The sequence below is a fragment of the Abramis brama genome (genome assembly GCF_963993115.1).
Source record: "Abramis brama genome assembly, chromosome: 16".
In the NCBI taxonomy this organism is placed as follows: domain Eukaryota; kingdom Metazoa; phylum Chordata; class Actinopteri; order Cypriniformes; family Leuciscidae; genus Abramis; species Abramis brama.
The window spans coordinates 60,016-73,532 of NC_139978.1; the positions used below are offsets into that span (position 1 = coordinate 60,016).

At 41.6% G+C, this 13,517-nt stretch overlaps 1 pseudogene across 1 annotated transcript in view; it reads left to right on the forward strand.

Annotated features, from left to right (window-relative positions):
- Positions 1-2,490, forward strand: part of LOC311066544 (neoverrucotoxin subunit beta-like) — a 36,147-nt pseudogene extending 33,657 nt beyond the window's left edge. Inside the window, exons 6-7 of the transcript XR_014609512.1 lie at positions 1,538-1,573; positions 1,789-2,490. The product of XR_014609512.1 is annotated as a neoverrucotoxin subunit beta-like (transcript). The remainder of the gene's footprint in view (positions 1-1,537; positions 1,574-1,788) is intronic.
- Positions 2,491-13,517: the final 11,027 nt, after the last annotated feature.

Here is a 13,517-nt window from a genome sequence, read left to right on the forward strand (position 1 = left end):
AGTGGCTCAAAACATCTTTTTAATGCTATATTGTTTCTAAAATTGTAATTTTCCAAATTCCGCCACATCTCTGTTCATTACGTTTTATTCTGTTTAAATTCTGTATAAAAAGGGTATGTTTAGGTAAAAGGAAAATTATACAGATATCTTTATGCTATGAAAGATTTGTAAATATGTGACGTCCTGTAGCTGTAAAAACATAATAATATTTTGTTTAAATGTTGCAGATACTTACACATTATACATTTTAGCATCTATCCACATGTACAAAAAAACATACATTTTTGTGTCTCTGAAAAATACGTATTAATACCTACATATTAACAATGGGACCAGGCTGTTCAATGATAAAATGAGAAAGATGAGAACATATTCAATATTTTAGCAGATTAAATCTTAATATACTGTATGAATTAGTTCACCACATCATGACAGCAATATTACAGACAACACAACTCACCGTATTCTCTGTCGCAGCTTGTCTTATTGGAAATACTTGAACGAGTTGAACGTGCTTTAAGCCAATAACTAAAACCTGTATATCTGACATTAAATCCCCATACTCTGTGACTTTAAGTAGACACTATTGATGACAACAATGCATTTGTGAACATGAAGGAAACTTTTGATATTTACTGTTTAAATATTGCTGATTCTATTGATACCAAAAGTTGAATGAATATCTGATAACAATGTGTTTTTAAGAATGTAAGAGATATGATTTTGTGATATCAGCATTTAAAACCAAACGTCAATGATGCATTTTTATGATTTTAATAATTAGAACTAAAATGTGGCTTTCATGTATTCACAGAAATTCTCATAATAAGCAGTACATTTACATTTACATTTAGTCATTTAGCAGACGCTTTTGTCCAAAGCGACTTACAAATTAGGACTAAATTAAGCGAGTCATTGTGAAGAGGCAAAAAACAACGCAAGAAGTGCTCAAAAAACCAAGTGCAGGCATTGTTCAGAGTAGCATAAGCCCGATAAGGAAAAGATTTTTTAATTTTTTTATGAGGTTAAGTGCTCACGGAAGAGATGGGTTTTCAGCTGTCTTTTGAATGTTGCCAGGGACATGTTTCAACTGCTCATCCACACAGTCCAGACCACATTCACTCAGCCATTCTATCCAGGGTTTGGGGCTTTCAGTAGAATGGTTAAAATGATTGAGCATCAGACATGTATTGATCAATTGATGTCTCTTTGAAAAAGAATAAAAAGGAGGTTGAGGTTTAATCCAAGTCTTATAAAGCAATATGATTACTTTGTATATGATTAATATGATTAACCATATTCCCTCTGATCAAATCTGTGCTCAGTTCAGTTCTACAGAAGCCAAATCAAATATGGTGACATGTCACTAATATCAACCCCTCAACAGTGGCTGTGTCAGGATCTGGGCTCTGTAAACAGCAGAGACATCTCTACATATCTGCTGTGTTGGAGGATTTCTGCATGTGTTAGCAATGGATGCAGGATCGCTTTCTCTTGACATGATAATCACACTCTTCATGTCTGTTGATTTCCACAGCCACTGTTCCCAAGACCAGGAGCGAGTTCCTTCAATGTAAGTCAGAAAACAAGCAGAGAAACTCACTGAGTGTGTTCATGTTCTTCCTGTAGAAGCTGAAAGAAAACATGATGGAAGAGTTTTAGAGTTGATCATGTGAATGACGATTAAACTGCACTGAGACACTGCTGATATACTGAACATGAAGAGTTCAGAGACATTAGAAGATCATATTCATAATTCCTGACTGTGATGTGTTTTCTCTCCATCAGATTCCCGTCAGCTCACTCTGGATCTGAACACGGTGAATAAACACCTCCGTCTGTCTGAGGAGAACAGAGTGATTACTTACACTCACCCACAGCATCAGTCATATCCTGATCATCCAGACAGATTTGATGAGTGGCCTCAGGTGTTGTGTAGAGAGAGTGTGAGAGGACGCTCCTACTGGGAGATTGAGTGGAGTGGTGGTGTGTTTATATCAGTGTCATATAAGAGCATCTGCAGGAAGGGACAGGTTAAAGAGTGTATGTTTGGAGCTAATGATCAGTCCTGGAGTTTGTTCTGCACGTCCTCCAGCTACGCATTCCTACACAATAGCATAGGGACTGATCTCCCTGCAGTGCCCAGCAGTAGAGTAGGAGTGTATGTGGATCACAGTGCAGGAACTCTGTCCTTCTACAGCGTCAGCGGAGACACAATGAGCCTCATACACACAGTCCAGACCACATTCACTCAGCCGCTCTATCCGGGGTTTGCGGCTGGTCCTGAATCATCAGTGAAACTGTTGATGAATGAGAATAGACAGTAGAGAGATTCTACCCATAATGCTTTGAGCTTCATGATAAATCAGTAACAGTGAGATGTTACAGAGTCTCTTATTTTCTCTTCATTACATTAATAACACAGCTGAACTTCTGTCAGTGAAATATCATGTCAGAATAACTGTGTAATAAACCCTCATATAGACATCAGTGTGTGTGACGGTGTGTGTCTTCCTCATATAGACATCGGTGTGTGTGACGGCGTGTGTCTTCCTCATATAGTCATCGGTGTGTGTGACGGCGTGTGTCTTCCTCATGTAGACATCGGTGTGTGTGACGGCGTGTGTCTTCCTCATATAGACATCAGTGTGTGTGACGGCGTGTGTCTTCCTCATATAGTCATCAGTGTGTGTGACAGCGTGTGTCTTCCTCATGTAGACATCAGTGTGTGTGACGGCGTGCGTCTTCCTCATGTAGACATCAGTGTGTGTGACGGAGTGTGTCTTCCTCATATAGACATCAGTGTGTGTGACGGCGTGTGTCTTCCTCATGTAGACATCAGTGTGTGTGACGGAGTGTGTCTTCCTCATATAGTCATCAGTGTGTGTGACGGCGTGTGTCTTCCTCATATAGACATCAGTGTGTGTGACGGCGTGTGTCTTCCTCATATAGACATCAGTGTGTGTGACGGCGTGTGTCTTCCTCATGTAGACATCAGTGTGTGTGACGGAGTGTGTCTTCCTCATATAGTCATCAGTGTGTGTGACGGCGTGTGTCTTCCTCATATAGACATCAGTGTGTGTGACGGCGTGTGTCTTCCTCATATAGACATCAGTGTGTGTGACGGCGTGTGTCTTCCTCATATAGTCATCAGTGTGTGTGACGGCGTGTGTCTTCCTCATATAGTCATCAGTGTGTGTGACGGCGTGTGTCTTCCTCATATAGACATCAGTGTGTGTGTGACGGTGTGTGTCTTCCTCATATAGACATCAGTGTGTGTGACGGTGTGTGTCTTCCTCATATAGACATCAGTGTGTGTGACGGTGTGTGTCTTCCTCATATAGACATCAGTGTGTGTGACGGTGTGTGTCTTCCTCATATAGACATCAGTGTGTGTGACGGTGTGTGTCTTCCTCATATAGACATCAGTGTGTGTGACGGTGTGTGTCTTCCTCATATAGACATCAGTGTGTGTGACGGTGTGTATCTGTGCTTTTCTCAAGCTCTGTTTGTGTTGATGAAGATCAGCTTCATTTAGTTTCACAGTAGATTCACATAAATCATTTATAAATCATGTAGAAGTGGGATTTGTTAAACGTATTTTAATCCAGGTGTATTTTATGCAACATTATTATATTTGCAGAGTTTTATCAGTTATTATTTTCCTGCTGTAAACATGTCTGGGCGTCAGAGACTGTAAGTCATAAAGATCTCAAGCTTGAAAATAAAAGAAACTTCTCCTCGACCGTTTGATCCAATTCACTTGAAACTCAGGACAAAAAGTCATCAAAAAATCCCTGACACATCAAAACACTGTGAAGATATTAAATGATAATGTGTATGTGTTGATCTGTATCTGCTGAACATCACGATCAAACTCAACGAATCCTGATGTTCATCTTCTCTGGGTCACATGATAACACACTCTTCAGATATCACTCACACAATTCAACAAACATGGCCGTCAGCAGCCAATCAAATCACAGCAGCTAATAAGGTCAGTTCATAATGTCTGACTCTTATGATAATTAACGTATATGTGTCAAAATGAGGCTGTGTATCAAATCTTGTGAGATTCAGCCACATGGTGGCGCTATAATAAGCAACATTACATTTTTGCTAATAACTCTGTTTCTTAGTGAAGCTTCGGAACACAACAAGCACTGAAAACTGATAAAAGAACAGATATTATACAGACACCTGATATTTAATCTTATTAGATGTTTAGTTCACTGCATCTGATGGATTATACGATCAATAAAACATTTGCATGTGTTTGTAAAAGCTGTTTTAGTGCATTAGATTCATGATGAATGGCGTGCTCAATTCCTTTTGAGTTTGATTTGGGTGCTCTTCGGTCCAAGGTAGAACATCTAAGAGGCAGTGTAGAGAAAGAATTCTCTGATAACCGAGGCACTCCTTAATTAAAATGTCTTTATTACAAAAATGACATGTCCTAACTGGACAACTTTAAAATGGCATTTTAAAGTTGTCCAGTTAGGACATGTCATTTTTATAATAAAGACATTTTAATTAAGGAGTGCCTCGGTTATCAGAGAATTCTTTCTCTACACTGCCTGTTTTAGTGCAAGTTTGGCCAGCGTGTGGCGATTCACACGATCCGAAACACTGAATCATTTTGTTCAGTTGATTCAGAGCTTTGAAAAGCTTGGTTTCTCCCATCACTAGTCGACTCTGAACTTCACAAAAGTACACAACAGGACATTCTGAGGACTGATGTTTGCAGAGCTTCAGTTTTAAAACACCAGCCGTTATATCAGTGGGAATGAGAGATGACGGCTGTGATATTAATGTTCTCAGCTCTAGGATAAGAAATCAATCGATCCACTTTCATTTGTATGTTTACTGCACTTTAAGATGAAATGTTTCCTCACATAAACCTCTGTTTACACCTGTAAGTTCAGTTCTAAGTCTTAATAACACACCTGTTGGGAATCTAACTTCTCTCATACTGGAAAGCACTGCTTTAAGTTCATGAGGATCGATTTTCCCAGTTAAGGGTTAAAAACCACAGAAGATCCTGATGATGCTCCTGTGGACGAGATGAGAGGCGTCATGATGTCACACACACACACACACACACACACACACACATTCTTGTACATCTATCTTTAAGAGGACATTCATTGACACAATGCAATCTCTAGCCGCTAACCCTAACCTTACCCATCACAACTAAGTGCCTAACCCGACCCCTGACCCTAAACCGACCCCTGACCTCATTATAACCTGATCCCTAAAACCAAAGCTGCGTCCGAAATCGAATACTTCCCTACTATATAGTATGTGAAAAACAGTACGCGAGCAGAGTAGTATGTCCGAAATCATAGAATTGGAAAAACAGCAGGCGAAAAGTACCCGGATGACCTACTACTTCCGGCGAGATTCTGAAGTGCGCATACGATCGACACTTTACTATCCCATGATGCCACGGGAGAGGAGTTGTCGTCGTTATATTTGAAAATGGCGGAAAACGGAGACGCGGCTGTTTTCAAGTGTAAGTAACGTTACTTTACAAAACACTTTTTGTTTCTTTGCGGTTAAATTGTGTTTGTTTAACATTATATAAGTAAATGATTGACTTGTTAAAAGTTTAAATAATGTAAATCAAGGGTACAATTTTGTGAATTGGCTGCAAAATGACAATTGTATTATTATTATTACCGAACAGAACGAGCTAATGCCTGTCAGCTAGTTAACACTGTTTTATTTAAACAACGACGTTGTTTCTCAGTTAAATGAGATAGTTACAAAACTTTTATTTTACAACGATTTTATTTCTCCTTTACCAGTGTTGATATGTAATATGTGTTGGCTACGTAGCAAGCTACTGTTATCAAGTGTACCTCAACTTGTCCATGTAACATTAATATTAATATAATAATATAGATTGACCATGGTTCATCACTAATGTTAAATTCTGTGTTGATTTTGCAGGGGCTGATGAACACACCTGTGTTCTTATAGAGTGAAGAGTGGCTAATGAAAGAGAGGAAAGAAAAGAAAGAGCGACGAGAGCATGAGGAGAGACAAGAACAGGAGAGAGAGAGAGAGAGAGAGAGAGAGAGAGAGAGAGGAAAGATTCCTTCAGCTTTTAGAAATAATTGCTAAAAAATAATAATAATAATAAAGAAAACAAATGTTACACACTCTCTTTACATTTATTTGTAAGTTCATTTTGTCATGCAAGTTTTATTACAAAACACTTAATTCCCAGGGATTTACATAGCCCCTTTCACACAGAGATTCCGGAAAATACACGGATAAAGTGACCCGGGATTTGACCCGGGTTCGTTTGATTTTGGTTCATTCACACTGCCAGTGATTTTCCGGAATCAGAGAGTGCGTTCACACACAACCCGTAAAAATTCCGTAAAGACACGTGACATCGATGTGACTTGTAATGTCTCAGCAGCGTCTTAAGTTTGCTTATGAGCTGCGATTTCTCTCTGGAGAAACCACGCTTGTGCATTTTTTTCTCTGATTCGATCATAAACTTGCGCATTACGTTCCGTTTCACAGCTGGCGAACGATCCCGGCTTCAGCGTCATCACTACGACACGGCATTATTACGGCTTTTGTTCACACAGCGCGCATTCCGGGACTGAACACGGCAATGTTACTAGATCCCCAACCCGGCATCGATCCCGGGTCGTGTTTGCGTTCACACAATAATTCACAATCGCCTCAACTTTAGACTGGACAGGACGCACCTGCCCACGGCCAACCACTTTACCCAGATATACCACAGTGGCCTGGCCAAACTCACATTTAGCTAAATTGATGGTTAAATTAGCTTCTGATAGTCTGCGAAACAAAGTAGAAAGATGGGCCACATGCGAAAGCCAGGTGTCACTATAGATGACCAAATCATCTAAATAGGCCTCGCAATTAGGCACACCTTCAAGAACGTCGTTGATAAGTCTTTGAAAAGTGGCGGGAGCGTTGCGAAGGCCAAAGGCCATGGCGGTATACTGTAGGAAGTGATCGGGTGTCACAAAGGCTGAGATCTCTTTGGCACGGAGTGTCAGCGGAACTTGCCAGTAACCCTTCAATAGGTAAATTTTACTGACAAATACAGCTGAACCCAAACGATCAACACAATCGTCAACACGCGGTAATGGGTAGCTGTCAGGTTTTGTAACGGCGTTCACCCTCCTAAAATCCGTGCAAAAACGCATGGAACCATCACTCTTTGGAACCAGTAAACAGGGCGAACTCCATGGGCTATTACTAGACTCCGCAATGCCGTTTTTCAGCATAAACTTCACCTCATTTTGAAACAACAACCTTTTATGTGGATTTGCACGATAAGGATGTTGTTTTATTGGGCATGTAGCGCCCACATCAATGTCATGTTCAATTGCCGTTGTCCGATGAGGCACATCAGGAAACAAATTCTCATGTTGCTTGATCAGAGAAATTAAATCATTTCGTTCTAAGGTGGACAAACTAGACATAAATTGATCTAGAATAAATTGATAAACCTCAGAATTCTTCATTCTCCCTTCAATAACCTCCCTCGAGGGAATACCACCCTCACCTTCAAATAAAGGACTAGTCACAGCACCCTGTTGTACTGACGGAGACACGTTTTCAACTTGTGCCGCAACCGCCAGTGAAGTAACAACTTCAGCACCACACTTCTTGGACAGCGCCACTTCTGTTGCGCGAGCATTATTTCTGACAGTTGAAGTGCAAGGCGACTTGAGTTCCGAAATTGAACCTTCTCCACGATCACAAAACAACTTCAAACGATTAATGTGACATAGCGTGGTCTTTCTCCTTCGAACTGGAGTGGAGATTACATAGTTTAAATCACTCACTCGTCGTTCGACACGATAAGGACCACTGTAACGAGCCTGCAAAGCAGAGCCCATCCCAGGAATCAACACAAGAACTTCATCACCAGGACTGAAACTTCGGGAAACAGCCCTCTGATCAAACCTCTGCTTCATTCTCTTCTGACAGAGACCTAAGTTATCTCTAGCCAACTGACATGCACGACTGAGCCTACTACGCATATTGGACACATAATCCGTCAAACTGGGACACTCTTTAGACTCAGCAAGCCACGACTCTTTCAACAGCTTTAAAGGTCCACGAACCGTGTGCCCGAAAACCAGCTCCGACGGGCTAAAACCCAAACTCTCTTGTACTACCTCGCGCACAGCAAAAAGAGCAAACGGTACACCTTCATCCCAATCACGCTGGAACTCGAGGCAGAAACACTTGAGCATACTTTTCAAAGTTTGATGGAACCTCTCAAGTGCACCTTGGGTCTGTGGACGATACGGGCTGGATGTAACATGGTGGACCGCGAGCTGACGCATAGCTTGTGCAAACCCACGGGACATAAAATTAGTACCGCGGCCAGTCTGAATAGTTTTTGGAAGGCCAAAAAGAGAGAAAAAAACCATCAGGGCTTTAATGATGACAGGAGCTGTGATCTTACAGAGCGGAATAGCTTCTGGAAAACGAGTCAAGCTACACATTATGGTGAGTAACCATTGATTCCCAGTCTTTGTTCGAGGCAATGGGCCAACACAGTCCAATATAACGTTTTCAAAAGGCTCAGACGTAACCGGAATCGGCTGTAAAGGCGCAGGCGGAATCACCTGGTTAGGTTTACCAGTGACCTGACACAGGTGACATGTTCGACAATATCTCACGACATCTTTCTTAATACCTGGCCAAAAAAAATGGCGTAAAATTCTGTCAGTAGTCTTATTTACGCCGAGATGACCCGCGAAGTGATGGTCATGAGCTAAACTCAAAACTTTATCACGAAACGGAACTGGGACAACGATTTGAAAAAGAACTCTCCACTCATCTTGCGCTGAGGCCATAAGAGGTCTCCACTTGCGCATTAAGACACCATCTCGTAAAAAATAGCCATGCGGCGAATGCTCGATGTCTTCCTCAGACATAGCTTCCGAAAAGAGAGAAGACAGAGATGGGTCAATTTTCCCGTTCCTTAATAAGCTGCTCTCGACTCATAGAAAAATTAGGAACATCAGAAGAAAACGACAGTGAAACAGAATTCCCAGATAAGTCACTATCACTTGAGAGTGAAGGTCGAGCAATAAAAGTATCACTAAGATCAAGTTGATCCTCAATTTCATTCTCTTTTTCGTTTCTCGCCATAGCACGAGTAACCACGCTAGAAGAAAAAAACTCAGGTAAGTTAATTGACAGGTCATCAGTACATATTTTTGGAGATGCATGAGACACTATGGGGCAAGGCAAGACTTTTCCACCACACAAATCGTTACCAAGTAGCACCGCTACATTTTCAATGGGCAAGGAGGGGCGTACGCCCACAGTAACCTTGCCAGTAACTAAGTCAGACGTAAGAGAAATCTCATGCAAAGGGACGTTAACATAACCCATTTCGAATCCACGTACAAGAATACTATCACCAGTAAAAGTCTTATCACTGAAAGGCAACACATCTTGTAAAATAAAGCTCTGTGAGGCGCCAGTATCACGCAGAATTTTTACCAGAATTTTTAAGCGCTCACCAGACTCACCGGGCAAAGAGACAAAGCCATCCATTATAAAAGGTGCAAAACTGTGATTGTCAGTATTGAAGACGTTCCTACTCACAGGCATGTTTGAAACACACAAACCCACTTCTGATCTATAAGCCGGTTGACTCGCTACCTTATGTTTACGCTTTAGAGAATAAAAGTCGGCCAGAACATGACCATGTTTCTTACAATAGGCGCAGATAGGAACTGTAGCGTTAGACCCCGACGAACACCAATCAGGAGAGCGGGAAGAAACAGGCACGGTTTCTCTAGACATCTTGGACACATTTGGATGACTAGAAACGTTTTGTGAAAATTTAGAATTAGAAGGAACACGCTTATGTGTGAGAACATACTCGTCAGCAAGCACAGCTGCACGAGCAGGAGTCAGATTCTGATGCTCACTAACATGGGTAGCGACTGTTTGAGGAAGACCGTTTTTAAAATCTTCAAGAATCATCAAATCACGAAGAGATTGGAATGTTGTTACTTCTTGAGAACTAAGCCATCGATCAAATAGCATTTCTTTTTCTCTAACATACTCGACATACGTGAGAGCTTCAGGTTTATGATAACTACGAAACTTTTGTCGATAAGCCTCTGGCACAAGAGCATAAATGCGTAAAACAGCATGTTTGACTTTTTCGTAATCTGCTGCGTCTTCGAGAGTTAATGAGGAATAAGCTTCCTGTGCTTTCCCAGTGAAAACACATTGCAACGTCATGGTCCAAATTTCTTTGGGCCATTTAAAAGTCAACGCTACGCGCTCAAAATGTGCAAAAAACTTATCAACTTCGCTCTCATTAAAAGGTGGAACGAGGCGAATGTTACGAGTTATGTCAAATTGATCTGGCTTGAATGAAACACCAGCCTCCCGGGCCTTCAGCTCAAGTTCTTTAATTCGTAATGCCTACACAAGGCCATTTCCCATTTGCTTGACAGCGTAACATACATACACACACACACACACACACACACTGCTTGTAATATTGCCATCCATGAATGAATCAACAGAGATACAAACACGATGGTAATATCACAAGTAAATAAATTACTTTTTCCTTACCAAAAATGAACATCTGTCATTGTTCACAGGTTTGTGTGTGTGTGTGTGTGTTTAGCACTTTTTTAACGGTCGCAAAGTATGTTCTAATTTAAATGTAGTACCTTCTCACATAGTACGCGATTTCGGACACAGCTCAAGTCTTGACCCTCAAACAGGTCTTTAAAGGCTCTCTGAAACTTAGGACCGGCCAACATGTCCTCACTTTACTCTCTCTGTCCTCACTCCAGTGGTCTAAAACTCAAACTGGTCCTCACAAAGATAGTTGTTCAAGTACACAAACACACACACACACATATATATATATGTGTGAGTATGCTATTGTAAATACTGTATTTAATTAATTTCATTAATTCTACCCTATTCTAACCCTAACCCGTTTTTGGAGAACATTGTCAATAAAAAAGCAAAACAGACTTTTTAATTAATATACACTTTTTGGATGTTCTGTATGTCTTCTTTCTGTACTTCTCTGTATACTGTTGAATGCTTTGTTCTGTCAATAATTATTATTATTATAATAAAAAACAATATATATATGAATTTGTACGTGGTGGGAGTGGCCTCCCCCATGACGTCCGCATAGAACTGGCGCATCACAACCTGTAGTCTGTTGCTAGGAGACCGAGGACTCACTTCCGGAGTTTACTGTATTATTGCCAGGGGGCCAATGTTTCGGAAAACACTGAAGCTTCCCCGGGCGCCGCCATTGATTAGCAGACCATCACCTGCTGTTAGCATTCTATTGACTCCCATTCATTTTGGCGTCACTTTGACAGCGAATAACTTTACATCTGAGGCATTTAAAGACTTCATTTGTCCATTATTTATTTCTAAAGAAACACGAAAATGTATAAAAGGCTCCATTACCTTGTATCTTACGGTATGGCCCTGTAGAAGCAGTTTTTGTAAAAATAGGCTAACGATTGCGTCATAACACGCGACTCTCTGTCGCACAGTAGAGAGATTACCGTATGGACAGGAGGAGACGCTCGCGGGCAATCGGGGGGACGTGGAGGCAAAATGACAAAATAATTAATCAGAATACTTAGCAAAAGTTTCTCCTGCTCCTAGCTCATGGACAGCTCCTACTCACGCTCTCCGTCTCTGTGAGATTCGGAAGGGAATGATTCAGATTTCTCTCGGCACGGCATAAATCCTCCAAAAACTGCACAAATGTTGAGTAAAAACATTAATAAACAGACTAAAATTACAGTTGTTAAAAAAAATTAAAAAATTAAAAAAAAACTATTAATCTCTTAGAAAATTACATGTTATTGTCTGGGGACCCTGGAGACCCCAAAGACCACGAGTGTCACTCCAAATGAAGACCATCAGATTTTCCTCATGGACACTACAATGCGCTGTCTGATGCGCTGTCTGATGCGATACTGTAGTAGACGTTTGCGTTGATATTAGAATTACAATAAATTATAAACTATTATAACTATCTTGCAAGTAAAGTTGAAGTTTTATTTCTTGATAATTTAGTAACTGTATCAAATACCTAGGATTGTATTTGTTTTCTTCTAAAAGTGTTGAAAAATAAGCAGATCTAGCAGTTTTTAAAGCCTTTCTGTATGCAATTGTGCTCTTCACAAAATGTGAAAAACATCTATTTTTGTTTTCTTCCAGTTGCGCTCCATTTTTCTGGCTGCTCTCTTAAGGGCCTGAGTGTGCTCGTTGTACCACGGCGTTAGACTATTTTCTTTAATCTTTAAGCGCAAAGAAGCAACTGTCTAAAGCATTGGAAAAGAGTCAATAGTTTCTGTCGCAACATCAAGTTCTTCTAAGCTATCTGGGACACTGAGATGAAACTGATCAGAAAAATTATTTATGAATATCTTATGAAACAATCTTAAGTGGTAGAAGTGATTGTTCTACCATATTTGTAACAGAGTCGGCTTTGCAGCCTTAGCTAAATGTAGTATACACGAGAATAAATAATGATATAAGATGACCTTGAAATTATTCAGCAGAGCGATGATAATCAACATTGATTCCATGTGAGAATATTAATATCTAAGGTGGAAAAAGGCTGTTCTTGTAACATATGAAATATGATTTTTGAAAGACAAGTTGCGGTCTAGTATAACACCCAGGTCTAAAGTAACAGGACATCCTTCTAAATTAAAGTTGTACACAAGATTTACCACCCGGCCCTCTTCCGGGGGAGGGAGCGGTGCGGTCACCATCTCCCGAAGAGCAGTCCCATCCATCTACGGGTCGCCCATCCAAGGGCCGCTTACCTTTGGCTTTACCTGCTTGCGACTGGCTCCTCGGCGCTGCTTAGATGGAGGCTGCTGCTGTGATGCGGGACCGAGGGACGACGCAGGAGGACGCCCTCTGCGATGAGTAGACTGATGGGCCGCAGGCGGTGGGTGGGAGGCAGCAGCTGACCGCGGCGGCAGGATATGTTTGACTGCCTCAGTCTGCTTTTGTACAGCCAAGAACTGCTGTGCAAAGTTCTCGACCGCGTCGCAGAAGAGGCCGGTCTGGGACATGGGGGAGTCAAACAAATCATGTTGGCTAGACTCAGCCAGAGATGGCGTTCCTGGACCACCATAGTGGACATCACACGACCCACAGGCCATGCGGTCACCTTCGTCGCACGAAGCGTGAGGTCTATCACAGCACGATGTTCCTGGAGAACTTGGGGATCATTACCATCCTCGAGCAGATCTTTCAGTGCCTTGGCCTGATGGGCCTGCAACAAAGCCATGGCGTGTATGGCAGAGGTGGCTTCCCCACAGGCCTTGTAAGCCTTGCCGGTTAGGGAGGTGAGGGAGGGGGAGCCACCGGGGCGGTTTCTGGTTTCAGGTGAATGGTGCCATCCATGACCCAGCGAGCTCCTCATGCACCTCCGGGAAGAGATGAACCTGGGTGGGTTGCTGAGAACC